Below are 26,617 nucleotides of genomic sequence, written 5' to 3' on the forward strand. Positions count from 1 at the left end.
CCTGGACCTGATGGAATGCACCCTCGGGTTCTGAAGGAAGTAGCTGGAGAGATTGCAGAGGAATTAACAATGATCTTTCAAGAATCAATAGATTCTGGTATTGTACTTGATGACTGGAAAATAGTTGGAATCGATTGTTAGGGATGAGATTATGGAGTACCTGGAGGGACATGATAAAATAGGCCAAAGCCAGCATGGTTTCATAAAAGGAAAATCCTGCCTGACAAACCTACTGCAATTTTTTGAGGAAATTACAAGCAGGGTAGACAATAGAAATGCAGTAGATGTGGTGTACTTGGATTTTCAGAAGGCCTTTGACAAGTTGCCACACATAAGGCTGCTTAGCAAGATAAGAGCTCATGGAATTACAGGGAAGTTACTAACATAGGTGGAGCACTGGCTGATCAGCAGAAAACAGAGTGGGAATAAAAGGATCCTATTCTGGCTGGCTGCCGGTTTCCAGTGGAGTTCCACAGGGGTCGGTGCTGCGACCGCTGCTTTTTATGATGTATGTCAATGATTTGGACTATGGGATTAATGGATTTGTGGTGAAATTTGCCGATCATACAAAGATAGGTGGAGGAGCAGGTAGTGTTGAAGAAACAGAACCTGCAGAGGGACTTAGATTGTTTAGGAGCATGGGCAAAGAAGAGGCAAATGAAATACAATTAAGTTAGATATGGCCCTTGTGGCTAAAGGGATCAGGGGGTATGGAGAGAAAGTAGGTACAGGGTTTTGAGTTGGATGATCAGCCATGATCATACTGAATGGTGGTGCAGGCTCGAAGGGCTGAATGGCCTAATCCTGCACCTATTTTCAATGTTTCTATGTTAATGTTGGAAAGTGTATGGTCATGCACTTTGGTGGAAGAAATAAATGGGCAGACTACTATTTAGATGGGGAGAGAATTCAAAATGCAGAGGTGCAAAGGGACTTGGGAGTCCTTGAGCAAGATACCCTAAAGATTAACAGGTTGAGTTGATTGTGAAGAAGGCGAATCCAATGTTGTCATTCATTTCTAGAGGTATAGAATATAAGAGCAGTGATGTGATGTTGAGGCTCTATAAGGTACTCATGAGATCACACTTGGAGTATTGTGTGCAGTTTTGGGCTCCTTATTTTAGAAAGGATATACTGACATTGGTGAAGGTTCAGAGAAGATACACGATAATGATTACAGAAATGAAAGGGTTACCACATGAGGAACGTCGACAGCTCTTGGGCTGTTTTCCCTGGAGTTCAGGAGAATGAGGGAGAATCTCATAGTAGCATTCTGAATGTTAAAAGGCCTGAAGAAATTAGACATGGCCAAGTTATTTCCCATTGTAGGGGAGTCTAGGAGAAGTGGGCATGACTTCAGGATTGAAGGACGTCCATTTAGAACAGAGATGCAGAGAAATTACTTCAGTCAGAGGCTGTTAAATCTGTGGAATTTGTTGCCACGAGTGGCTGTGGAGGCCAAGTCATTTGGTGTATTTAAGACAGAGATAGATAGGTTCTTGATTAGCCAGGGCTTGAAAGGATATGGGGAGAAGGCAGGGGAGTGGGGATGACTGGAAGAATTGGATCAGCCCATGATTGAATGGCGGAGCAGACTCGATGGGTCAAATAGCATACTTCTGCTCCTATATCTTATGGTTTTATGGCCTTATGGCCTAACCTCTTCTGCACCCTCTCCAGAGCCACCACATCCTTCCAGTAATGCAGATAGCAGAACTGTATACAATACGAGGGGTGATTGATATGTTCGTGGCCTAAGGTAGAAGGAGTCAATTTTAGAAAACCTAGTTCGTGGCCTAAGTTAGAGGAGATGAGTTATACAGCTCTCGTTACATGCACATGCAGATCAACTCTTTAAGTGATTATGCAGAAAATTTGAAGTTAATAACTCATCGGGGTGATTGATAAGTTTGTGGCCTAAGGTAGAAGGAGATAAGTTACTAACTTGAAACTTTCTGCATTATCACTCAAAGAGTTGAACTGCATGTGCATGTAATGAGAGCTGTATAACTCATCTCCTTCCAGCTTAGGCCATGAAGTTATCAATCACCCATCTGTGGACACTTTCTGGAGGTCCAAGATCCGTATGCTCCACGACTGCTGGACTAAGTGTGTAAATGTAGGAGGGGACTATGTTGAAAAATAAATGTGCTAGGTTTTCTAAAATGTACTCCTCCTACCTTAGGCCACAAACATATCAATCACCCCTCGTACTCCAAATGTGGCATAGCTGCATCCTGACTGTTATTCTCAATGCCCCAATCACTGAAGGGAAGTATGTTATATGTTGACACAACACACCTCCCTCTGTTGCTTTTCCCACTTTCTTCCATGGCCCTCTGTCCTCTCCTATCAGATGCCCCCTTCTCCAGCCAGTACCGCTTTCACCAATCAACTTCCCAGCTACTTACTTCACTCTTCTCCTCCATCAGGCAACTAGCGACTAGAATGTACATTTAAATTATCATCAAGTATCATGTAGAGATTTTGATTTGTTTCAAACAGAGGAGAATTACACTTTAGCTTGACTTGTCATGAGTTCTGTTATTCTTAGAGCAGTAACTCGATGAGAGCTCTCCTCAATCCTATAGAAAACTAATGAAAGGCTTTATGCTTAACAGGTGGTGAAAGCTGTTGACCACTTTGGAACATCAATTGAAGAGCTGCTACTGAAATATGGAAAGAAAATAATAGGTACATGTGCCATTACTTATATGATCCAAAATTCGTTGTAGTGCAAGGCAGATCATTGGTATGGTTACTGTACAAAAGCATAATGCATTGTTCTATAAGCTGATCTTTGGTGAATCTGGACAGTGCCCGATGTTCTAATTGTTAACCACTGATTCCAGTTTGATAATGGGAAATTGGCAGTACTTGCACTGGACTGTAATTGCAAACCCAGCTCTGAGATCCTATTTGTTTTCAGTTCAGTAAATGATTTTGGGTTTAATCAGATGAAGCTGCTGCTCCAATGCACATGTCTGAGATCTCGTTCACCTGATTCCCACATCATTAGAAACTACTGCGTTAAAATACCAGTTCCCTAACTGCAATGAAATAGTGAGAAGGGAAGAACACCATAAACATAATGGAAAGGATAGTTGTAGAGTATTACTCCATAACTAACTTATGAAAATATGATGAATAGCATGAGGTTGGAGCTAGTAATAGTACTAATACTTTGCAATTGTCATAAAGTAGGTGCTTAACAGGTAGCATAGTTGAATTGAAAACCATGAAAGAATAATTATGGAAAAATTGGATTCCTTCATTATGGTTCAATTTAGAAAACAAACATGTTCTGTGATTTTATGTCCCAGTTTGGTCTTGCGGTTTGCAATCATGTCAAAACTAATGATAAAATGCAGTCATGGACAACAGCTACATCATAAAAGTCATTTTACCGATGGTGTTTCATTTTGATGCTTACAAGGCACCAGTCAGCTTTGCATTGTCCAATTTGGGTGAGAAAATGCTTTGACTGATTACCAGTATATCTTTAAGACTATGAATGTCAATGTAACCTGAAGTGAATTGTCTATCATACCTCTGTCTCTGCAGACTCTTCCATGGCAGGCAGTGTTCAATCTCACACTCATTATTTCAATTGGCTTTGTGGGTATGGGTGGTGGGGGGTGGAATCAAAGGATATCTTCTGGGTTCCATATACTCAATTTCAATGTCAAACTAGAACTTTTAATGGTACACTAAAGTTCATTCATCATGCTTAGTGTTTTACATTATTGCATTTAGCACAATACTGACAACTGATTTTAGGGGAATGCAAAGTATTGTATTTATTCAGTTCTCTTTCAGACTCTTTAACAGTCCTGATGAATTAAAGGGCCTGTACTGTGCTGTATTGTTTCAAGTTTTATTGTGAACCGCATTTAACAAAGTCCTCTATTGCCGTGAACATTTAAAATGTTTGACTGCAATGAGATATTTTCTGTGATTTCAAAAAGATGTGGATACAGCTCGGTTCATCACAGGAAAAGCCCTGCCCACCACTGAGCACATCTACAAAGAGCACGGCCACAAGAAAGCAGCATCCATCATTAAGTACCCCCGCCATCCAGGCCATGCTCTCTTCTTGCTGCTGCCACCAGGAAGAAGGTAAAGGAGCCTTAAACACCACATCATCAGGTTTAGGAACAATTTTACTCTTCAACCATCAGGCTCCTGAACCAACGTGGATAACTTTACTCACCTCAATATGGAACTGGTTCCACTACCTGTGGACTCACTTTCAAGGACTCTACAACTCATGTTCTCAGTGTTATTTATCTATCTATCTATTCATCTATTTACTTATTCATTTATTTATTTATACACCTATTATTATTACTGTCACATTTTCTGCTGGATTTTCACAGTTTGTCTTTTTCACATTGGTTGTTTGTGAGTCCTTGTGTGTAGTTTTTAATTGATTCTATTTTATTTCGTTGTTCCACTGTGAATGCATGCAAGAAAATTAAACTCAGGGTAATATATGTATACTTTGAAAACAAATTGATTTTTAACTTTGAACAGTAAACTCTAAGATGTTCTTTCTTAATGCAGAGAAAACTCCTTTAATTCAGATGTTTGCAATGGAGTACCTAGATCAGGGGTTCCCAACCTGGGTCCACAGACCTCTTGCTTAATGGTATTAGTCCATGACATAAAAAAGGTTGGGAACCGCTGCCCTAAATTAAGGCTTTATTCACCATCAGCACAAACCCACATTAAACAGTGTTTTTACTCTGCCTTCTGGGTTTCCAAAATCCACACAGGGAAAACTGCAAATAATAAATACCATATAAATGCATGAAAGGCTCTGTTTCCTGGGCTACAGGGAAAGATCCATTAGGTGAGGAGAGTTGCTGCAGACTGGACATTGCATTATAGTTGTCTGATATCAAAGCTTTCCACTAACATCTTGCTGGTTTCCAGGTCACCAATTTTTATTAAAGGGAATTGCTGATGCCGCCTTTGATATTTATACCATGACTGTTGTCATTTCCAGGTAAGAACTTGAAAAACAGTTTTCTGCTCTCAATATGCACTCTACCTTTTTAGGGTGATATTGGGATTATATTGAGTGTGAACAATACAATCCAAATATCACCCTCAACAGATACAACTCATGCTAACCCTAAAACTGTATGGGAGAGAAATTTGGCACAGCCAATAAATGCACAATTGATATCAGAGTGGATTTTAATTAATAAATACGTGGACTTTTGTCTACAGCTAAAGCAAATGTAAAGCTGTGTCCATATTTAAGTAAAGGACTTAAATCATGCTTGAGTACCTTTCTGTATGTTTGGATTGTGCTAAAGCAGAAAAACGCAGCGTAAGGCTCACCGACATGCAGTCTGACTGGCAGAGTCAGTCTTCCCCGCTCCACATCAACCAAGCCCATCAGCATCGCTGATGAAGGGTTCAGTTGAAGGTTATGGACCTGAAACATCAATTCTGTTTCTCTTTCCACATATACTGCACCAACTGCTGATTTTTTTTCCGCCCTGAACTTTCTGAACTTATTTCGGATTTTGTGCAAATGCAGTTTTTTAGACTGCCAGTGCCATTCATCTTCCGGCATCTCCTTTCTCACTGGAGGCTAGATGCTTTTGATATGGGTCAATGCTCATGAAATATGGGCTCTGCCGTCTTCACCTGAAACAAACGCTAAGCCCTGTCCATTTCTAACTAGAACGCCAAGTCAGCTTGAGGTTCCTTCTCAAAGTCCGGATTGTGCTGAGGCAGGAAAATGAGGCACAGGAGGCGTCAACCTCCTTCCTCACTCTCCTGATTCCAGTCCTCCCTGATGAGACCATTTTATTGAAACCTGGTCCTAGACCTGTTTGCTCTAATCCCTCTGGATTTTGGATCCATTCACCAGTCAGTTTTTCATTGTGACTTTTGCTGAATTTCATACCTATTATTTCAAGAATCAAAGAAACCCTTCTGTGCCTTTGTGTGAATCAGAGTCTGGTTTATTGTCACCAAATTGATTCATGAAATCTGTTGCTTTGTGGCCGCAGCACAGCACCAAACAGGGCATAACAAGTTACCATAAATTACAACAACAATAAATTAAAAACTAGTGCAAAAGAGAAATAGAGAGATAGTGTTCACGGGTTCATGGACTGTTCAGAAATCTGATGGTGGAGGGGATGAAAACGTTAAGTGAGGGTCTTCAGGCTCCTCCCTGATCGTGATAATGGGAAGAGGGCATCTCCTCGATGAGTGACTGCCCTGAATGATGGATGCTACTTTCTTGAGGCACGGAAGATGTTTTTGATGGTGGGGAGACTTCTGCCTGTGACGAAGCTGGCTGAATTTACCACCATCGTTCCTTCTAAGTTTTTCTTTACAGTTGTGCTCTGAGCAGGAAACTGCTACAGGGCCTGCAAACTGCCTGGTGCTTTATATGTTTATGTAAGAGAAAATTCCAGCTGCACGTCAACATAGGTCATGTGTGTGGGAGCATTTCAGTTACTGCATGTCCTTGCGTTCACACAGCTTAGCAGGAACAGTGTTGACCACACTCTGAAGCCTCTTAAGATCCAGTGCATTGGCCCCTCCATACCAGATGGTGATGCAACCACTCAGAATGCTCTTCACGGCACTTCTGTAGAAATGTTCTAGTCTTTGGTGACATGTCAAACCTTCTCAAACTCCTGCTGAGGTATAGCCACTGGTGTGTTTTTGTCAAAGTTTTAACAATATGCTGGGCCCAGGGTCAACCCTCCAAAGTGTTGACACCCAGGAACTTGAACTGCACACTCTTTCCATCACTAACCCCTCAAATGGGGACTGGAGTGGGCTATCCTGACTTTCACTTCTTGAAGTCTACAATTGATTCCTCGGTCTTGCTGATGTTAAGTGCAAGGTTGTTGCTGCGATGCCACTCAACCAGCTGATCCTGTTTACCTCCTCGCCACCAGCTGAGATTCTGCCAACAACAGTGGCAACTTTGGCAAATTTATGGCTGGTGCTTGAACTTTGCCCAGCTGCAATATCATGGAGTGTAGGGGTATGGTCCAGTTGAATTCACCATAACAGTAGATAACAATGTGGCACATTATTCATTACTAATCCATTGTAGAAAGTGCAATGTTTTACAACACAGTGTTTGGTACCATGCATTTTAAGAACATTGGATACTTCTTACTATTGCAATACGCAGCACAAAGTATTTTAATGCTAGCCATGGCATATTACACTATTAAATACTGTTGAAATAATGTATTACAATATTAACACATTCGGAAACCAATATATGATAGGCCAGGGATTGCAATTTGTGCATGGAAGTAAACCATACAGAGGACGTAGGATACAGGTTGAGCACACTTTATCCGAAATTCCAAAATCCAAAAATCTCTGAAATCCGAAAATTTTTTTGAGCGCTAACTTGAGGTCACAAATAGAAAATTACACAAGTCTCTGGAAGGTTCCCAGGCAACGTGCAGGTCTCTGCACCACAGGCAGTTCTGAGAAGTGACCTCACATTGGTAATCAACAGAAGTTAATGAAAAATAGAAAAATGCTGCATAAAGTGAAAAATGAAGATCTTGACCGTTTATTGAAAGAGTGGATTCATCAGCGTCAGAGTGAATGTATGCCGCTTAACAGTATGCTGATAATGAAACAAGTTAAGATCTATCATGATGACTGCAAATTGAAGGTAGTTGTGAATATTCAGGAGGCTCATTGCAGAAATTTAGGAAAAGACACAGTATTAAATTTTTGAAGATTTGTGATGATAACGTGTCTGCTGATCACGATTTGTTGATGAGCTTGCCAGGATCATCGCCAATGAAAGTCAGTACATGTGTGTGATGAACAAGTGTAAGGCAAACACTGCTTACTGGTAGCACATAAATTCAGAGTCGGGAATGATGGTGATGCTAAACAGCCACCGATTGACAACCTGGGTGGCCAAGGTAGTGATAGCTTTCCTTTCTGATGTACAAATAGTTTCATGCACAAAACTATTAAAAATATTATGTAAAACTAGCTGTCCCCAACTCCCATCACGGTTGCTGTGGAATAGGTGGCCGTTCGAAATCAATGCTGCATATGAAGCCAATCTGGAGCCGGGTAACAGACACGGCCAGGGACGATCATTCAACTCCAATGATCTATGAAGGACTCAGCTCCATCATGTCAGACTGTCCTCAGACTGCAGACTGTTCAATCTGTGAGCTTCACACCAGCTGTACATAGGCTGTATACATTATGTGATGTAAATGGATTTTGTGTCTAGACCTTGGTCTCATCCCCAAAGTATCTCATTGTATAGATGCAAATATTCCAAAATTCTTCTGGCCTCCAGCATCTCAGGTAAGGGCTGTTCAACCTGTATAACATCACTTATCTCTTAAGATTGCAGTTTATACATGATCATTTTTGGAATTACTTATCTTGTAATTAAATTCCACAGTGAGCATTTGGTGTGGAGGGAATAGAACATGTTATATCTATCCATAGACAAGACCAATATTCTCTTAATTTGACTATATATTAAATAGTTCGATGACAATAAAAAGTTTGGTGGCAGACCAAATTGTGTGAGTAATAGTAAAAAGTTGGATATAAACGCTGATAACTTGAATAGGCAACAGGGAGGCAGGTGCAGATGTGTACAGGAAGTGTGAAGCTACTCACTTTGGATACAATAAGAAGGATTGTCTGCTTAGAACCATGACCTTTATGCTACCGAACAGTAGACAGTTTTAACTGTGTGACTCCACGCCTGGAAGATTCAGAGGCAGACAGGCAATGCAGACAAAGGAAAGGAGCACCTTGGTGCTAGGCCAAGTCTGGAAATATGCTATTCCCAGCGACTGACAATCAGGTCGGTAGGGTTTTGGAGTTTCACAGGAGAATCAGGGACTCAGTAAAGTTCTCATGGCAGGATATGATCTAGGAAGAGTGGTTGCATTGGAACATCAGGGCTGCAACAAAGGTTGAATTGGAGTGTCGGTGTACAAGGAAAAATTAAGGGATAGGGCCTGAAGAAAGGCTGCCCAAGCTTCTGGAGTAAGGGACTAATGACTACAGTTAGGTAAGCCAATTTTTTAAAAAGCTCCTATTTGAGTTGGTTTTCCTGTCCTGAACAGGAAGGTGTTACTGCTGCAGAGAAAATGGACCGTATAGCCTACAGTATAATAAGGGACTAATTTATGTTTTAGTAACACGTCGTTGAATGCGCTATTAGGCGCATATTGAGCATGCGTTATTTGGTGCGTGTTGATCTGTACGTGTGTGTTAAAAGTTTGGATTCTGCCAGTAAAGAACCATGAAACTTAGCTCCCGTCTCCAACGTTTTATTAATAGCTTTGTTGTGTAACCAGGCCACCTACACAACATATTGGTGATGAGGTTAATGAACCTACATCATATTGGAACGCTGTGTTTTAACTGATAATGACACTGGGAGGAAGAGCGCAAGGAATGAGCAGGAGAAGGAGGCAGAGCGAGGTCACGAGTCTGAAAGGAAGCGAGAGCATAGCCAGGGTCGGGAATGTCGGGAGACCAAGAGACACAGTTGGAGCCGTGGCACATCCAGGCGAGACCACAGACAGCGCTGACCCCCAGGGGCTAAGGGTCTGACTGCCCCAGAAGGGAGGTAAAAAGGAGTGACGTGCACATCTATATGGAGATGAGTTATACAGCTCTCGTTACATGTACATGCAGTTCAACTCTTTGAGTGATTATGCAGGACGTTTGAAGTTAATAACTCATCTCCTTCTACCTTAGGCCACAAACTTATCAATCACCCCTGCTTGGACACTTTCTGGAGGTCCAAGATCCGTATGCTCCACGACCACTGGATTAAGTGTGTAAATGTAGGAGGGGACTATGTTGAAAAATAAATGTACTAGGTTTTCTAAAACTGACACCTTTTACCTTAGGCCACGAACTTATCAATCACCCCTCCTATATGCACTTTGATAATAAATTTACTTTGAAATTTGACCCAGAAGTTGGCACAATTACATTCCATTAAATGTATGAAAAAAATGTAGTACATCTAGCACCGAAACAGCTGCCTGAATTCCTAGGCTATGCTATTTTCAAAATGCTGAGGAGCAGGGTTTTCCCAATCTGTTGGATGGGTACAAAATGATTTCAAATGTTTAATGGAATGTCGACTTTCAGAAGGCTGAAATGCAAAAGGTCGGGAGCTACGTTACAGCAATATAAAACATTGCTTACATTGCCACCTAGAGTTCAGTTCGGTAACTACAATTAATCTTATTTACACTTAAACATTCCAGGGCCTCTCAGGCACCGAACAGCTCAACATGAGAAGGTGTTCTGTGAAACCTGGTGTATCGAGGTCTGCTTCTCATAGCAGCTCTCTGATAGAAGCTCAGTTTTAACAAATGCCAATTGTTTTTTAAGTAGTAATAGATATTGATGAAAAGGTATTGTTTGCTCTGTAGGTGTCCAGGATACATGTGGATGAATTGCACTGTGTGAGAACTTACAAAAGCAAGGGTCATAATTGATATCTAATTTAAAAAAAAACAGATGTCCTGTCTGGCATTCAGGCACTTCCATGGCAATTTATTCTTCGGATGGGGAGTGAATAATCGATGACACTGGGATCAGTTAAAAGCGGCCAATATCTTTTCAAGGGAAGTCGCAGACTACAGAATTGCTTACACACAACTGACCCACTGTAGTGAGCAGTTATAATGCCACAATGAACTTGAGGTCAAAGGGACCTGGCTAGGAGGCTGCCTTGACAATGGGGGGGGGGGGGGTTGTGAGAGAAATAGGAGCTCTCCCATTGGGAATTGGGATTGGTGGGGTGGGAGGGGGTAGCAGGTTGCTCATGCCACAAGGATCTTTGGACTAGTATCTCAGTAAGTGGTGGCAAGCTGTTTAATTAGTAATGTTATGCCTGTGCCCAACTCTGAGGGGTCGAAGGGTCCCAAAGTAGCCCCCTCCTTTTTGAGAATCGCAAGATCGCTATTAATTCAGGTCAGGTGACCCAGGAAATGAGAGAGAGATGTTTGGAATGTCTTGGCCCCTCGGTGATACAAAGCTATGGGAAACGGCCATTGTCTCTTGGAGACGGAATTGTGTATTGAGTACTGTGCTTCGTGGAAGCCCTCAGGCAATGTGGGCTGGTTGGGGGATGGCATCATTCCACCCTGATTGACATCTGAGACCCCGTGAGTGGGGATAAAAGAGGGTCTGTGGGAACAGCCCCTCAGACGCACCAGAAGAAACGCTAGAAATCCTGTAACAGCGTAATAGCGAAAGCCGGTGGAAAGCCACGTGCGTCCTTTTCCATTTGCCTCGGAATTGGTGGGCCTTGCCACAGAAGAAATGCTTTAGCTAACAACAAAGGAAAAATCAGCCCCAACGACTCTCGAAGGATTGACATCATAAAAGGAGTAGGCAAGTTTTAATCCGTCTCTCTCTCCAACCAAAAGCTGCAGCTTGAATGAACTTGAGTGACTTTTATATTTCCATCGGACAATACATTATCCCCTAGACAACGATAGAGCTATTTCTTATTGATTATTATTATACCCGCACTTTTAGATTTAGTATTGATGACGTATATTATCTGTATGTTTGCATCAATGTTATTTTTGTGTATTTTTATCAATAAATACTGTTAAAAATAGTACCACCAGACTTCAACAGACCTCTCTATCTTTGCTGGTAAGTGACCCAGTTACGGGGTACGTAACAGTAATATTACACAGAGTCATAGAATATGGGTTGAGTTTAATGATCTGACTTCTAACTATCCTGGAATCCACTTGTAAATGACCTCCAGACATTAACTTCTAGGACTGTTTTTCCATTGGAAATAGAAATAATTGTATTGAAATTTGAACACAGAGCATAGAACGGTACACAGCACAGGAACATTCAGCCCATGATGTCTGCACCAACCGTTATGCTATTTTAAACTGCACATCTGCTATCTATATTCCCCTAATATTCTGCCTGTTAATGAACCTATCTAGATGGTTCTTAAAGGTGGCTTTACATCTACTTCCATCATCTCTCCCGGTAACCCCTTACAGGTCCCCACCACTCTGTGTACAGAAAAACCTGCCCTGCACACACCTCCTTTAAACCTTCTCCCTCTAGCTTCAAAGCTATTCCCTTGAGTACGTGACATTTCCATCCTGGGAGCAAGATCCTGCCTACCCCTATGCTAACAAGATACTTGCAATACTTTCCGAGTTCCAAATAAGCCACTGCCTACAGGTGTCAGCCTTGGCTCAGCAATGGACCTTGTGGTTCTGGGTTATGTGTTGGAACTATATTCCAGACACCATCTCTGCAGATACTTCAGTTCAACAGTTGTGGAATACTGCAGATTCAGCAAAGCCATATTAAAGGAAGACCCTATCTGCACTGTCTGGTGAGTAATAAAGATCACATGATTTATTTTCAGGCAAAATAGTACAATCTTCTTGCCGGGTAATTATATTTAAAGCATTGTGCCTACAGCAGATTACTTAAACTATGGGCTTTATTTATTTGAGCAAATTGTCTTTTGCATTTCACTACGTTCAGAACAATCATTCAACATTGAGCTTCGAGACTCGCCCGGATAAGCAGGGTAATTCCAGGCAGTCCACCAAGATTTTAGCATTGGATTTCAAGTAGATTATGAGTCATTTTAGCTTAGAGGGAGACTATTAAGCATGCCAAGATCATATTAGTTCAGTAGAACCATCTAGTCAGTCCCATTCTCCTTCTGCTACTTTCTTCCTTCCCAGTTGGGCCAAGAACACACTAGAAACATAGAAAACCTACAGCTCAATACAGGCCCTTTGGCCCACAAAGTTGTGCCGAACATGTCCCTGCCTTAGAAATTACTAGACTTACCCATAGCCCTCTATTTTACTAAGCACAATGTACCTATCCAAAAGTCTCTTAAAAGACCCTATCATATCCACCTCCACCACCGTTACCAGCAGCCCATTCCACACACTCACCACTCTCTGAGTGAAAAACTTACCCCTGACATCTCCTCTGTACCTACTCCCCAGCACTTTAAACCTGTGTCCTCTTGTAGCAACCATTTCAGCCCTGGGGAAAAAGCCTCTGACTATCTACACAATCAATGCCTCTCATCATCTTGTACAACTCTATCAGATCACCTCTCATCCTCTTTCGCTCCAAGGAGAAAAGGCTGAGTTCACTCAACCTATTCTCATAAGGCATGCTCGCCAATCCAGGCAACATCCATGTAAATCTCCTCTGCACCCTTTCTATGGTTTCCACATCCTTCCTGTAGTGAGGCAACCAGAACTGAGCATAGTACTTCAAGTGGGGTCTGACCAGGGTCCTATATAGCTGTAACATTACCTCTCAGCTCCTAAATTCAATTCCACAATTGATGAAGGCCAATACACTGTATGCCTTCTTAACCATAGAGTCAACCTGCACAGCTGCTTTGAGCGTCCTATGGACTTGGACCCCAAGATCCCTCTGATCCTCCACACTGCCAAGAGTCTTATCATTAATACTATATTCTGCCATCATATTTGACCTACCAAAATGAACCACTTCACAATTATCTGGGTTGAACTCCATCGGCCACTTCTCAGCCCAGTTTTGCACCCTATTAATCTCCCACTGTAACTCTGACAGTCCTCCACACTATCCACAACACCTTCAACCTTTGTGTCATCCGCAAAATTACTAACTCATCCCTCCACTTCCTCATCCAAGTCATTTATAAAAATCACTGCTGCTGTGTGCTGCTTTGTAAAATAAGAATAAATAATAATAAAAATTTGAATTCCAGAAAAAAACCCACAAAGAGTAAGGGTCCCAGAACAGATCCCTGAGGCACTCCACTGGTGACTGACCTCCAAGCAGAATATGACCCGTCTACAACCACTCTTTGCTTTCTGTGGGTAAGCCAGGTCTGGATCCACAAAGCAATGTCCCCTTGGATCTCATGCCTCCTTACTTTCTCAATAAGCCTTGCATGGGGTACCTTATCAAATGCCTTGCTGAAATCCATATACACTACATCTACTGCTCTTCATTCATCAATGTGTTTAGTCACATCCTCAAAAAATTCAATCAGGCTTGTAAGGCATGACCTGCCCTTGACAAAGCCATGCTGACTATTCCTAATCATATTATACCTCTCTAAATGTTCATAAATCCTGCCTCTCAGGATCTTCTCCATCAACTTACCAACCACTGAGGTAAGACTCACTGGTCTATAATTTCCTGGGCTATCTCTACTTCCTTTCTTGAATAAAGGAACAACATCCACAACCCTCCAATTTCTGGAACCTCTCCTGTCCCCGTTGATGATGCAAAGATAATCGCCAGAGGCTCAGCAATTTCCTCCCTCGCCTACCACAGTAGCCTGGGGTACGTTTCATCAGGTCCTGGAAACTTATCCAAATTGATGCTTTCCAAAAGCTCCAGCACATCCTCTTTCTTAATATCTACATGCTCAAGCTTTTCATTCTGCTGCAAGTCATCACTGCAATCACTAAGATCCTCTTCCATAGTGAATACTGAAGTAAAGTATTCATTAAGTACCTCTGCTATTTCCTCCAGTTCCATACACACTTTCCCACTGTCACACTTGACTACTGGCTAAGGAAGTGCACTGAGCACTTCCACTCTCTGCCCATTACTCTGACATTATCCCATTTGCTATTTATATAATGATAGTTCCCCGATAATGCCACCTTATGGTTTTTCCACAACACTATAATTTTCTCCATCTCACTATTTGAATGATTTTAGAAAACCCCAGAGGCATCTTCTTGCACTTTTAATGTTTGCAGTTCTAAAGCTGTCTTTGCTCCTCAAGCATACCCTGTATTCTCTCTACAATGTCTTCCCTGATAATTTCTGCCCCCCATCTCCCCTTTTAACTGTGCTATCTTTTCTGAATATTTTGCACGTCTAAATATTAATCACCCGGTCCTTATCATTTATAAGCCATGGTTCTGATGTTGCCTTTACAACATCCACATGGTTATTCACTTTTGTAGTTCAGTCTTCTTGATTCATTATACTTTGTGCATTTACACAAATGCATTCCAAACCTCTTTTATTCTTCATAAGCCTGCGTAGTCCATCTCTATCTAAAAGAGTCCTGGGAAATTTGGAAGACATTCAGGAGGGTGGTAAGTGCTCATGAAGTGGGGCAGTGAAGGGGGGATGTTGGAAAAGTGTTCTGAAAGGAGTGAACATCTAAACATCAGATGTTCAGATGATCTGATCTGAACATCGGGACGGATGTCTGGGAATGAAAAGGGCAATTGTAAGATGTAGAAGTGATCCCTAGAAAGATAGGATGTCCTGAGAGGGAGAAAGGAAAGTGAATGGGTGATGGTGGGGGTGGGCGGGGAAGGGGGACAGCAATTGAGAAAGAGGAAAGTGATTGAGAAGGTATATGGTAGATAGACATGACCTCTGGCAGGTCTTTTGCAACAAACTGGTCACCTCCAAAGGTCTCTTTAAGGAAAGTTGATTAAGATACATGTGCACTATATTCCAATAACTCTGAATCTTGGCCAGCTGGTTCCTACATTTATATACATAAGTGATTGTACATATGTGATACACATGCATCACATATCTTGGAGGATGCTTTGGTATCTGTTTTCCACCTGAAAATCAGACCAAGTTCAATGTCAGTCAAAACATACATTCATTAAAATCACCGATGTTTATATGAATCAAAGCATTAGTGGTAAGATTTGAGAGACCTTAGCAGTGAAAGGCACAGGTTCAAAGATACTATCTTGTCAGGAGTTTGAAAACCTGTGTTAAAAACTTGAGTTTGAAAACTAACCTGAATCTGAGTAATACCCTTTGACAAAAATGACGATCAAGATGATGTGCCAGAGAAAATGCTACTTTGCTCTTTGTTGCTTTAGAAATCTGTGTCCACCATGAAGACATAGGAGACTGCAGTTAAAAGCTGTTTTGGGGACAATGTTTCTTTATGAGATGTACATTTTTTTCTAACAGTAGCAATTACCTTTATAATGTTGACAAAATATACATGGTCAATTTATGGACTGTACTGCATTTTCTGGCATGGTGTAATAGAATTAAAAATAATGTTGCACTTTACAACGTTCTGGTTTACATAAGTTCTCCTTAGATAAAACACAATGTTTAACCACCTTTCTTTGTTTCAGGCATTTGGTCATGTAACCAATAATCTGAATGCACTATAGTCCAAGACCAGCACACAGGTCATCAGCAACATCATCAACACCCTTGTGGAAAAGGGAGGAGTTGCGGCAATTCATCTCCTTGGATTCTAAGCAATTCGCTATTTAACAAGTTTTAACACATTTGAATTCTTGGTGCATAATACAATAAAGACACTATGAGCCCACTTGAACAACATTGATACATCAGTCAATAGGCTGCTTTGCAAATTTAGCCTTAAAAGTCTAGTTTAAAACTAAATATCTGCAGGATCTTTACTTAAATCCTTAGGGGAATGTATTTTCCCTTTCTTAAGATGTTTGTCCAACTTGCTGTTGAATTAGTTATCAAATTATTTTTCTTGGAGAGTTATCATTATCACTAGTAGTAGGTTATTACAGATCACTGACGGTTTGAGATCTGTAGAAATGGTATTGATGTGAGTACATTTGGGAAGTTTTTAATTATAAAGATTCACATTTGTCTACGATATTCATGGAATTAGAGAAGTGTATAGAACAAAACAGCACCAGCCAGCCCACCTCACCCACGTTGACAGTCATGCCTATCTATGCTAATCCATCTTACCTGCATTGGCCCTATACCAGGGGTTCCCTACCTTTTTTATGCCTTGACCCCTACCATTAACCGCTCTGTACCTTTCTTATTAAAGTACCTGTCACAAGTATCTTTTTAAGTGTTTGTATCTGCCTCCATCACCTTCTTTGCCAGCTCATCCCAAATATTCACCACCCTCTCTTTGGATTCCTAGCCCTCAGATCCCCTTTAAATGTTTCCACCATCCCTGCAGTTCTGAACTCTCCTGCCCTGGGAAGCAAATTCTAACCATCCTCGTAATGTTGGAGATCTCGACAAGCTCACTCCTGCATTCCAGTAAGAATAAACCTAGCCTATCCATATCCCTTTATAGCTACCGCCCTTCATTCCAGGAAATCCCGCACTCTTTCCATTACTACCCTTTAATCATGCTCTTTGATGCTAGAGTAATTGAAGTAATAATATGGTTAGTGAAATCCCACACATACAAAAAATCTCTGCAGTAACTTTTTGTCTGCTAATGATTGCACACGTTGTGTGAAACATGCTTTTACAGCTTTTGATGCCACTGAAGCCTCTGAGGATATTAGAGAACCATCTGTTATTCTTTTATACAGTAAACCATTAGTAGGCTATTAAAGCAACTACAAGCATGTTTGGACAAGCACAGCAGCCTTGCAATCAGGTGCTTTAAACTACATTTAATGAGACCCAAGGGTACAAATTTACCCTTTTGATTTTTTAATTGTGTTTGTGAAGGGATAATCTGCTTTGTAAATTACTTTGGAACATACACTTCATGTGAAAGAAGCTTCTGTGGCTATCTGAGGTTCCGTCCAGTAAACGTGGTACGGAGCTATGAAGCTCTTCCACTTAGTGTCCCCAACTATACAACTTTAGCAGATGTTTTCACTAGCTGTTTGCTGTACAAGAGTCCTGAAGATGAGATTTAACCCTAACCACCCCATCCTCCAACTTTCCATTTTAAACTGCTCCTCAAATCTCTTGAAAATTTTCCCCTCCGGCCTTAAACCAGTGCCCTACACTTCTGACCTCCCCTGCCTAGGGAAGCAGATTCCAAATATTTATCCTATCTATGCCCCTCATCATTTTAAAACCTCTAGATGATCCCTCCTCAGCATCCTGTAATCCATTGAGAATAAATCCAGCCTATCCACCTCTCTTTATAACTAAATCCTTCAGCTGAATGTCTTGTGATAACAGGGATGAGCATGGCCCAGAAGCTGGGTATTTGAAGTTTTCAGATCAGGGTCAGAAGATGGCATACTGTTTTGGCAACAGGTCTGTGTAAGAAAGTCAGATGTACTATATGTGAAAAAGACCTCTGAGCGGAAGATACCCAAGCAGAAATGGATGTTATTCTCCTTCCTAGGGGCCCATTTGTAACTCTAACCAGCCATTCCTTCCTTCTAAGTTTGGGTAGGTGCAAGTAGGGATTTGAGAAATAAGACACAAGAGCTTGCTTCAAGTCACTACAAGGAGTAAATGCTGAGGCTTCATGATGCATTAGTCAGACCACATTTGAAGTATCGTGAGCAGTTGTAGCCCCATGTCTGAGAAAGGTTGTGTTGGCACTGGAGCTGCTTTAATGGAGGTGTACAAGAATGATCCCAGGTATTAAAGGTTAACATATGAGGATGTTTGATGGCTCTGGGCCTGTACGCATTGGAAGTTAGAAGAATGAGGGGGGAATCTCATTGAAACCTTCTGAATATTGAAAGGCTTCGATAGAGTGGACATGGAGATGATGTTTCCAATAGTGAGCGAGTATGGGATCAGAGGGCATAGCCTCAGAATTGTAGGACATCCCTTTAGAACAGATATGAGAAAGCATTTCTTTAGTCAGAGCATGGTGAATCTGTGGAATTTACTGCCACAGATGGCTGTGGAGACAAAGTTATTGGGAATATTGAAAACGGAGCTTGATAGGTCCATAATTAGTAAGAGTGTCAAAGGTTATGGAAGTTTTGCAGGAGAATGGGTTGAGGGGAACATAAATCAGCTGTGATCAAATGGGGAACAGACCTTATGGGCTGAATGGCCTAATTCTGCTCCTATGACTTACGGCAGGTTGTTCCCTGCCTGCATTCCATGGACCCCTTGCTTAATGGTATTGGTCCATTAAAGGGTTGTGAACTCCTGTCTTATATCAAAATATTAAGATATTGTAAAATATTGTAAAAGATTTAGCAATGATGTAAATATTTTCTGTTAAGGTAGTAAGGTGCTGGAGATTTAATTTCAAGAGTATGTATTTGCACAAAGGAATATAGGAATTTCAATGAAAATTAATATTTATCTAGAAGGAAAATCTATCAATTCATTTGACAAAGAAGAAAAGGCAATTTTGTAACATCTGAGTTCTGCCTTCATTTTCTATTTTAAAACAGCTTTTAATAGAAAAGCACCACTAATTGGAGGCGATGTGGAAAACGACTCTGTTGAATGGAAATATCTGCCTCATGTGGATTTTGATCTTACTGTTTACCTGATCTGTGCTGTTTTTCTGGTACCTCTTTATTGTAGCACCTGTCAGAATAAACAACTGTGCAGTGAATTTTGCTTCCAATAGTGCTGTATATTAAAAAAAAACCAACTAGTTCATTCTGACTTGAGGTGTGATGTTCATCTTCCTGGAGGGCTTTGCCCTTTTACCTGTTCCCTCAGGATTCATTTTGTATTCTATATCACAACAGACAGTAGCGCTTACTAGCATGATATGCTTTGGAGTATTTCACTGTACATTCCTCCCTACTATAAGACCACACGACAGGTACAGAATTAGTCCATTTGAACCATTGTCTGTTCCACCATTCAACCATAGCTGAATTATTACTCCTCTCAACTCCATTCTCCTGCTTTCTCCCTGTAACCTTTGACATGCCTACTAATCAAGAACCTACGAACTTTCACTTTAAATATACTCAATAACCTGGTCTCCACTGCCATCAAAGGCAATGAATTCCACACATTCACCACCCTTTGGTTAAAAAAAAATTCTACTTCATCTTCTGAATTCCTGCACATACAGGCACAGGGCCATCAAACACTCCTCATGCATTAACCCTTTCATTCTAGGGATCATTCTTGCAAACCTCCTTTGGACCCTCTTTAATGGCAACATATCCTTTCTTAGATATGGGTTCCAAGACTATTCACAATTCTTCAAATGTGGTCCAAACAATACTTTATGAACCCTCAGCATTACATCTTTGCTTTTATATTCTAGTCCTCTCAAAATGACTGCTAACATTACATTTGCCTTGCTTACTATCAACTCAACCTGCAAGTTAATCTTTAGGGACTCCTGCAGTAGGAATCCTAAGTCCATTTGCACCTCCAATTTCTGAATTCGCTCCCCATTTAGAATCTAGTCTAAATATTTATTCCTTCTGCCAAAGTGTACAACCATATACTTTCCTACACTGTATTTCAACTGCCACTCTTTGTCCACTCTCCCTTTCTGTTCAAATCCTTCTGCAGATGCTCTACTTCCTTGACACTCCCTGCCTCTCTACTTAACTTTTAACCCACAAACCCAAAGCCATCAATTCCATCATCCAGCTCATTAGTATATAATAGGAAAAATAGCAGACCCAACACCAACCCCTGCGGAACACCACTAGACATTGGCAGCCAACCAGAAAAGGCTCCCTTTATTCCCACTCTTTCCCTTCTGCCAGTCAGTCAACCTTCCCTGTAATACCAGGGCTCTTATTTTGGTTAGCAGCCTCATGTGTGGCACCTAGCCAAAAGCATTCTAAAAATCCAAGTAAACTTCTTTCACTGCCTCCCCTTTGTCTATCCTGCTTGTCATTTAGAGTCAGAGACTACAGCAGAGAAACTCCCATTCACCTGCATTGGGACCATAGTCCTCAATATCCCTACTATCCATGTACCTATCTAACCTTCTCATGAAAGTTAAAATTGATCTTGGGCTGGCAGCTCATTGCACACTCTCATGACCCTTTGAGTGAAGAAGTTTCTCCTCATGTTCGCCTTAAACTGCTCACCTTTCACCCTTAACACATCGGCCTCTGGTTATAGTTCCATCTAACCTCAGTGGAAAAAGACTGTTTGCACTTATCCTATCTACACCCCTATTAACTTTGTATAGCTCTGTCTCCTCTCAATCTTCTTTGTTCTAAAGAATACAGCCTTAACCTATACAATCTTTCCTTATAACTCCCATCCTCCAGACCTGGCAACATCCTTGTAAATCTTCGCTACACTCTTTCAACTTTGTTTACATCTTTCCTGTTGGGTAGGTGACCAAAACTGCACACAATATTCCAAATTAGGTCTCAAAATGTCTTATACAACTACAACATAACAATCCATCTCTTGTAGTCAATACATTGATTTATGAAAGCACATATTTTAAGTGCCAAAATATTTTTTTATGACTCTTTCTACCCATGACTCAACTTTCAACAAATTATGGACCTGTATTTCCAGATCCCTTTGTTCTACCACACTCCTCAGTACCCTACTGTTCACGGTGTAAGACCTGCCCTCAAAGAGTTCCAACAATGTGTCAGGCAAGATTTCCCTCAAGGAAATCATGTTATCATGTTGACTTTTTTTTTTGTGTGCCCCTAAGTATCCCAAAACCGCTTCTTTGGAATGACATTTATGATTTTCCAGTCCCCTGGAACCATTTCAGAATTGAGTGATTCTTTTAAAGTGATTACTAACACCTCCACAATCTCCAGCCATTTCGTTTAGAACCCTGTGGTGGACCCATCTACCTTCAGAACTTTTAAAATAACGAGAAGTGGTCTCATTGAAATACAGAGAATTCTTCAAAGGGCTTGACCAGGAAAATGATAGGAACATGTTTCCTCTCATGGGAGAACCCACAACCAGGTTATTTGTAATTCCTTGACCCAGAAAGTTGTGGAGGCTAAAATATATTTATATGCATCGATTATTAATTGGAATGGTAATCATGAATCATGGGTAAAGGCAAAAAAGTGGACAAGGAAAATTGGATCAGCTGTATTCTTGCTGAATGGCAGAACAGGTTTGAGAGGCTAAGTAACCTATTCCTATTTCTTATTATGGAGCAAACAGATAATGTCATTAGAATGAAAATCATTTCACCTGTAGCGCATAAATGGAAATGTTTGTTGTTGATACTGATCTGTTCATTCGATTATGATGTGTATACTGGGGGAAGAAGATCACCCAGTTATGTGAAGGATGGATATGTTTGGGTTTCCCTTCTGAAAAGAAAAATTTCAGAGATGATGTTTTAAAAACATATTATAAAGGTTCTATCAGAGTAAATACACTAAGAGTGTTTCTAAATGTGGGGAAAGAGCAAAACGAGAAGCCAAGAGCATAACATAATGACCAAGAAATGAAATAGGAATTTCTTCACCAAAAGAATGAACAGAGTTGATAACTTCAAACAGAGTAGTTTGAAGTGTTGCTATGTAATTGTGAGAGGGATAAGGAAATTCTAAGGGTTATGTTGATAGAGTTGGCAAAAAAAGATGTGAAAATGCTTGAATATAATACACACCTTGGCATGGACTGTCCTGATGAAGGGTCTCAGCCTGAAATGTTGACTGCTCATTTCCACGGGTGCTGTCCGACCTGCTGAGTTCATCCAGCGTGTTGTATGTGTTGCTTTGACCCCAGCATCTGCAGTGCACTTTGTGTTTACTGTAGGAGAAAACACCTTGTTAATGAGAGAGGTCAGAGTAGAATCGCCAGACCAGTGCAAGCTGACAGGAAGGGGACAATAACCCAAATGACAACACTTTATTACAGTGGTGCGCAGAAGAGCATCTCTGAATGCAGAACATGTCAAACCTATAACTGGATGGGCTACAACAGCAGAAGATCACAAACGGACACTCGTTGGCCTCTTTATTAGCTGCAAGAGGTACCTAATAAATGGTCATTGGGTGTATTACATTGTAATCGGACCATGATGAGATGTGGCAACAGAATTTTAATCACTGATTTTCATTTCATTACCAGCCCAATAACATGAAAAGGTAATGTGAAATCTGTCAACACTCAAGTTTATCCAGCTTATTCTCATGAACCAGACCCTAACAACAGGCATAATTTTAACTCTCCAGCTTAAATGCAACCAGGATCTTCAAATGTGTTTAGATTAAGGATTTATGAGCTAGTGTTTTAATGCATTGTTTTTTTTTGGATATGCAAAACATCTGCTGAAAGTTAGTAGAAGTTTAGACTCAAGTCTACAGATCAGCTACTTATATGCCATCATCTGAGCCAAATCCAGTTCTAGTCAAGGGTCAGAACACTACTCTTTTCGCACTGAATCAACTTTTATTCAGGACCCTGTTGAGCTCTCATAGACCCCATCCTGTATCCCTTGATTATCATTCACAATCTCCCAGACACAAAGAACTGCAAATTCATCCTCCCAACCAATAAACTACCAAGCCCTTATTTCCACATGACGTAGAAGGAGGCGCCTCAGGCCACTGAGTCTGTGATGCCCCATGCCCTGCTAATTAGATTACTTACCTAGATTACAGGATAAATACAGTAGCCAATTAAATTACATGTGTTTGGTGGGAGGACAGGGGGAATGAACTGGACTGGACTGTACTAAGGGATCCATCTTCGAGTCTGAATGAGTATGCCACAGCTGTCACTGACTTCATTAACACCTGTGTGGATGAGTGTGTGCCTATGAGAATGCACTGTACATACCCAAATCAAAAGCCATGGATGAACCAGGAGTTTCATAGTCTGCTGTGGTCTAGTTCTATGGCATTCAAGTCTGGTGACCCAGATCTGCAAAATAAACCAGGTATGACTTGCTGAGGGTTACTTCAAGAGTTTAGGAACAATTCCAATCGAGGTTGGAGGCAACATCGGATGCACATCATCTCTGGCAGGGATTTCAGGCCATTACTTCCTACAAAGCGAAACCCAACATCATGAATGGCAGTGATGTTACACTCCGAAACAAGCTCAATGCCTTCTGTGCTCACTTTGAAAGGAAGAATAAAGCTCCAGATATGAGAATCCCTGCAGCATCCCGTGACCCAGTGACCTCTGTCTTGGAAGCTGAAGTCAGGCAATCTTTCAAGAGGCTGAACACTCGCAAGGCGACAGGCCCTAAGGAGTACCTGGTAAGGCTCTGGATACCTGTGCCAACCAACTGGTGGGGCTGTTCAAAGACATTTTCAATCTCTCATTGTTACGGTCAGAAGTTCCCACCTGCTTCAAAGGGGTAACAATTTTACAAGTGCCCAAGAAGAGCAGGATGAGCTGCTTTAATGACTATCATCCAGTAGCACTCACCTCTACAGTGATGAAGTGCTTTGACAGGCTGGTTCAGGCTAGAATCTACTCCTGTCTCAGCAATGACCTGGATCCACTGTACTTTACCTATCACCACAATAGGTCTATGGCGGATGTGATCTCATTGGCTCTCCATGGAGCCTTGGATCACCCGAACAATACAAATACCCATGTCAGGATGCTGATTATTGACTACAGCTCAGTGCTTAACACAATCATTCCTACAGTTCTGATTGAAAATCTCCAGAACCTGGGCCTCTGTACCACCCTCTGCAACTGGATCCTCGACTTCCTAACTGGAAGACCACAATCTGTGTGGATTGGAAATAACGTTTCCAACTCACTGACGATCAACACTGGCACACTCAGGGATGTGTGCTTAGCCCACTGCTCTACTCACTCTACACCAGGGTTTCTCAGTCAGGGTTCCATGAGAGGTCACTATGGGCTCCACAAGAGATTGTAATGAAAAAGATTAACATCCTTTTTTGAACTTTGCTCGATGCTAGTGCTCATGGTGGTGGGCAGTGACTGAGCAGCCCCATTAGCAATCTCCTTAGAGGTCTCTCAGCCTAGAATGGCAATGCGCAGTAGGACAGTGTTTACTTGGTTGAGTCCATTCTCAGTTTTTGACACAAGATAGGGGAAGCCGTTGATAATTGGTGCACACTGTATTGCATGGAGGGGCGGACGGTGGACTGAGGAGGAGCAAGAAGTGTGTTTTCCGAGCTGTGAATGGACACACCCAACATTAGCCACACCCTCCTGAATTACATCTAACCTCCCGTTACGTGCCACCGACTGACTTATGGGAGCGAACAGCCTCTAGTAGAAAATTGGAGGGAAATTGGATGGTTAAATGTGACAATTTCTGAAGAGAAGGTGTGAAATGGAAGAGGAGGATTCTAGGCCTTGGCCTATGGACAATTCTGATAAAGTTAATGATGAAGAACTACAATCTTCTAGGTCATTTCGCTGCACTAGTGCAGCAAAGGACAAAAAAAGCCCATCTTTACATGCAAGCTATTCGTCAATAGGTTTCACATAGACTGGAGATCCAAGTTGCAAAGAGCTGCCTGAAACAAAGGCCAAGATATGCTTAATGTTTTGTCTTCATATCTGCAAACAGCAAGTCTGTGTTGATGAAATAAAAGAAGTTCTGGATATGCTACAAAAATGGTTAACTTTATTAAACAAAGACTAATTCACTTGAGAATGTTTAAAATGCGGTGTGAAAGCCTGGACAAAGAGCACACCAGTCTCCTACTACATACAGAAATCCGGTGACTTAGCAGAGGAAGAGTTCTCAAGACGGCGTTTGAGCTGAAAGGTGAATTGCAGGAGTACTTTCAAGAAAATAGTAGGCCAGATTTTGTTGAGTGGTTTGAAGATGATGAATGGCTGCAGAAACTAGCCTACTTAGCAGACAGTTTTCATTATATGAACCAGTTGAACAAGGTCCTGGAGAAAATGTTTTGACTTTCATGCGACAAGATTCTTGGATTTAAAAAGAAACCGAACCTTTGGATAAATTATGTTGCAAAAGGAAATCTTGAAATGTTTCCTCTGCTGCTTGAGCTTGAGAGAAAGGAATGATATTAGAAAGTCGCGAATCTTATTGAAAACCACCTGGAAGAACTGTAGACCAAAATTGAATAGTATATTTCCTCCCTTTCCACAGAAGTGTATGTGCTGCGTCTGCAAGGCTGCGTCGGGCGGCGCCGTGGAAGTCCATAGCGGGGGTACTCCCTTCTGCCGCCTGCATGGGATGGTGAGTCTGTCGGGACCCTGAGGACTTGTGAAAACTGTGTGATGGTTTCTTACAAACTTACAGTCTCTTAAAATCTTTGGACTATTTTTACTGTGCCCATGGTCTGTTTTTTTTTTATCAATTATGCTATTGTTTGCACTGTTGTAACTATATGTTGTAACTATGTGGTTTTGTGCAGGTCGTGTAGCTTTAGTTTTTGGTCTGGTGCATTTGGAGCTCCTTTCCAGGGAACGTGCTAAGATGGTAGCGCGATGTTAATACGCAGCAGCCTCTCCAGACTCTGGATTGGGGATTGCCAAATGTTATGTGGATTTTCTGGTGTAGTCTGTTTTGTCATATGCTTTTGTGATATCATTCTGGAGGAACGTTGTCTCATTTTTTAACTGCATTGCATTTGTGGTTTCTAAATTACAATAAACTGAATCTGAATCTGACTGGATGAGGACCCTTTCTCTGAATCTTCTGCTCAGCCTGAGAACTTGACTTTGAGAGAAGAGGAAGAACTTTGTGAGCTGCAGTCAACATGAGATTTACTGACCTGCCCTTGGGAAAGTTCTGGATTTCTGTGAAAGAAGAGAATCTTGCCATTATAGGAAAGCAATGAACAGCTTTCAGCTTTTTGTTTCAGCTTTCAATTTCTTACAGTACTTGCGTGAGCAAGCTTTTTCTTGTTTAACAAGCATCAAGTGCAAGGATAGAAATCACCTCATATCAGTTGAAGTTGAAGTCTATGTGTACTTATCTTAAGTTCGACCCAGAATTGAGTATTTGTGCAGC

At 41.3% G+C, this 26,617-nt stretch overlaps 1 protein-coding gene and 1 pseudogene across 1 annotated transcript in view; both read left to right on the forward strand.

Annotated features, from left to right (window-relative positions):
* Window positions 1-16,301, forward strand: part of LOC140724600 (very long-chain specific acyl-CoA dehydrogenase, mitochondrial-like) — a 64,510-nt pseudogene extending 48,209 nt beyond the window's left edge.
* The window catches only part of LOC140725650 (apolipoprotein D-like), a 57,292-nt gene continuing 39,435 nt past the window's right edge, over window positions 8,761-26,617 (forward strand). The window contains exon 1 of the mRNA XM_073041398.1: window positions 8,761-9,064. The gene's annotated coding sequence lies outside the window, so the exon portion shown is untranslated. The remainder of the gene's footprint in view (window positions 9,065-26,617) is intronic.

Source organism: Hemitrygon akajei, chromosome 3 (genome assembly GCF_048418815.1).
Source record: "Hemitrygon akajei chromosome 3, sHemAka1.3, whole genome shotgun sequence".
Lineage (NCBI taxonomy): Eukaryota > Metazoa > Chordata > Chondrichthyes > Myliobatiformes > Dasyatidae > Hemitrygon > Hemitrygon akajei.